At 36.6% G+C, this 3530-nt stretch overlaps 1 protein-coding gene across 1 annotated transcript in view; it reads left to right on the forward strand.

Moving 5' to 3' along the window:
* The window catches only part of Stxbp5 (syntaxin binding protein 5), a 143119-nt gene that overhangs the window by 117750 nt on the left and 21839 nt on the right, over nt 1–3530 (forward strand). The gene's annotated exons all lie outside the window — the stretch shown is intronic.

Below are 3530 nucleotides of genomic sequence, written 5' to 3' on the forward strand. Positions count from 1 at the left end.
GTGTGTGTGTGTATGTACACATACTTGTACACAGGACAACCTGTTTGTAATTCCTCAGGAGCCATCTACTTTTTTGTTGTTCCTTTTGCTTGGCTTGGCTTTGCCAGAGACAGGGCCTTTGGCCTGGAGCTCACCAAGTCACTAACTGGATTGGCCGGCCAGGAAACCCCAGGATCTCTTTCTCTGCCTGCTCAGCTCAGGAACTGTTAGTGCACAACACCATACCCAGCTTTTTTATGTGGGTTCTGGGAATCGAACTCAGGTCCTAATACTTGTAAGACAAGCACTTCTACCAAGCGAGTGTATCAACATCCCTACCACATACTCCTCTAATGAGTAAAGAGGATGAGTTTCTCTATGACTGAAAGAGGTTTGCTTTTTCTCACTTCATAACCTTGAATATATGGTTGAATTTTTAAAAATTCCCACAGGAAAACCCTTATTTTCTTAGCATTGTAAATTGAACCCTGTTTAGATAGATTAATGGTGAATAACTGTTAGTCTTCTGGTCAATCTTAAATAAAATGGTTTATTCTCGGGCAAAATGCTTCTTATCAATTATTTACTCTTTATTGTGGTTTTCTAGTAAATCTTTTGGTAATAATAAATAAATCACTTTAATTATGTACTAATTTTGCAGCTAATTTCCTTTATAGCATTTGTATCCTGTTACGTTCTGGTTCTGTCACCACTGTAGAAGTTCTTTTCTGCGGCAGTTTTTCTGTGTAATGTATACTGGTAAATTGCCTGACCTGAAAGAATTTGCAGATGGTTAAATTCGTTAATGTAGCCTCTGCCTGATGTCTATTATACCGCAATATAGCTTTATTAATGTGTGCCTTCCCCTTGTTTCTGTTTCAAGTAGATATATGACTGGAAATATTTGTGTTCCCTTATTTGAAAAACCATATGAACAAATTTTCTAGGCTAGACAACACGCGTGAAAGGGTAATACTTGGATAGTGTTCATTTCTTCTACATTCTTTGTGTTTTATCTTTCTGTAATGCCAACTTTTTTAGGATTGCTTCTTAGGAAATGTGTTGACTTTATCCAGCTATCCAAAGTTATACTAGTATGTGACTCTTCCTAATTATTTTTAACCAGGAACATTTTCCTCCCTGCAGTATCTTTATTGTATATTGGAAGATTTTTGTCTTGTGTCTTTCTTGATTTAACAATTTTGGTATATAAAAATAAAGCTAACATCTCAAGGTTTTCCTTCTTCAAATGAAGTCTGCCCCAAATTCTATTGTGAAGGTTTTGCGGTTGAAATGTTCTCCATTAGATATGTAATCTCTATATTACCTTTGTACATTACTATCTATTTTATAATAATAATTACCACAAAACATGCAACTAGAACTTGGATATGGAGAGGTGGCTTGGCATCAGTTAAGAGCACTTATTGCTCGTATATAGGACGCAAGTTCAGTTCCCAGCATCCACATCTGATCCCCTTCTCACCTCCAAAGTCATAGGTACATGCAAGGAAAGCACTCCTACATACAGAAATTAAAATATGTTTCTCATCTTAAAAATAAAAACCACTTTGGCTTCCTCTTCATTGCCAGCATAACACAGAACACCCACAGACATGTTTTAGGTGACTTTGCAGTAGCCTTGTGAAGTGAGATTGAGACTGATGAGAGAACTACCTGGGATCATTGACTGAATTGCATTGTTCTTAAGTTTCTCATGTTGGAGAATAATCGGCTGGTGCCAGAGATTGTATGTGGGTTGCTTGAGGTGGTACAGCGTGCCTTTCATACATTAGAATTATTTTTAAATTTATTTCATTGAAATAAATTTTTTTCATACAGTATATTTTGATCATGTTTTCTCTTCCCCCAAGCATGGGAAATAAACCTTTTTTTTCTTCCTTATCATTGCCTTGATAGCAGAAGAAGATGGCTCAAACGGCTTTTTAATACGATTATCTGTGTGTTATTCCTAGCATCGTACCAGCTCTTAGTAATCTTGGGGACTGTTATTTCTGTGTTTTACAGATGAGGGACTGAGTGTGAGTTAGCTGTTGGCTCCACAGCCAAATGACAGAGCAGAATGTAAGCCAGAGTCCAGTTCCACTGCTGGCACTGTGTGTACATGTGAAACATATTATTCAATTCATTGATAGATAATCTTGCTATGGCCCTGATCTGATACACAATAATCTGGGGAGAATGACTCATTACCAAATTCTATGTGTAAGTTTTACATGGTTTTTATAATAAAGTTTATAAAAATGTAAAATACACTTATTGAAGAGAAACAGCAAATTCTGTCTGAATACCAGATCTTGCCCACCACTTTGGTACCATTGCCTAAGCATATTATATAGTTCTTAGAAGTCTGTCTCAAAGACAAGGCTCAAGACAGTGAACAAGAGTAAAGCAGAATACACTGACCCCTGAACCCAGAGCCCCACTTCATCTCTTGGCTCCTTATTGCAGCTACCCCAGGAAATGGCTCTGGCAATGACTTCTTCACTTTTGTGTAAGACGAGCAACCTCTAAAGAAATTAAAGCAGAATATAATGCAGCAACATCATGCACAAAGGAAGTTACATGCATGTATTTCACATGTAGCATGCTTTTCTCTTCATGTTATAGTAATATCTTAAAGACCAGTAATTTTCAAATAAACAACTTTTCTTTAACTGTTAACGGTTTCCATAAATCACTGTTTTTATTTACTCTTCATTTACATTTTATAAAGATTTAGAAGTGAGATTCTACAAATAAAAACAATTGATAGTTTGGCTTACATAGAAATGGTTATACATAGAAATATTATGTATACACACACACATATATAACATTCCAAGATATCCTTGTGTATAGTCTATGATCCATATGCTAGCACTACTTGGTAAGAAAATCAGAATTAACTTTCCTGGAGATTCCTATTTGGTGATTATCCTGTTTCATGCCATGCTAAAAGTACATTTCTAATTGCTTCTCATGGTCTTATCTTGCCTCGAGGTCCATTTTAGTTTCTTTGTGTCAAGAAAGATGACCAAATTGCCTGAATGTGTAAAACCAGGGGGAGGGGGAACAATCTTAGAAATTAAAGAATAAATATTCAAAAATAATGCTACTTAGTAAGTATTGTGGCAAAACAAATAGAAATACAACTCTATTTTTAATGGACACCTCTCTGTGTTACCTGGTAGGTAATTTTTATTCTATGGCATTGGTTAATGGAGAAGATTAAACCTCAGGGGCCCCTTATCTCTCCAATTCTAAGAGCGTGGATATTCAGTCAATGGCTCATTTCTCAGTAAAGTCTGGAGTCATTTCTGAGTCAGTGTAAGTGACGTGAGTGCTGTCCACTGGCCATGTGCTCTTTTTATTGGTTCTTTTCACATAAGTCCTGATGGCTCTAACACAGCTTAAATTTCCTTTCTCTGCCTTTATTTCTGCAGACTTTAATAAATCCTACAGCTTCAGTCTTCTCACCCTTGTTCAGATACTCAGAGAAGCTAAATGCTGTGTCCAGTCTTCCTCTGGGATGCTGTGCCCACAGTCTC

Source organism: Microtus ochrogaster, linkage group LG4 (assembly GCF_000317375.1).
Source record: "Microtus ochrogaster isolate Prairie Vole_2 linkage group LG4, MicOch1.0, whole genome shotgun sequence".
Classification (NCBI taxonomy): Eukaryota; Metazoa; Chordata; class Mammalia; order Rodentia; family Cricetidae; genus Microtus; species Microtus ochrogaster.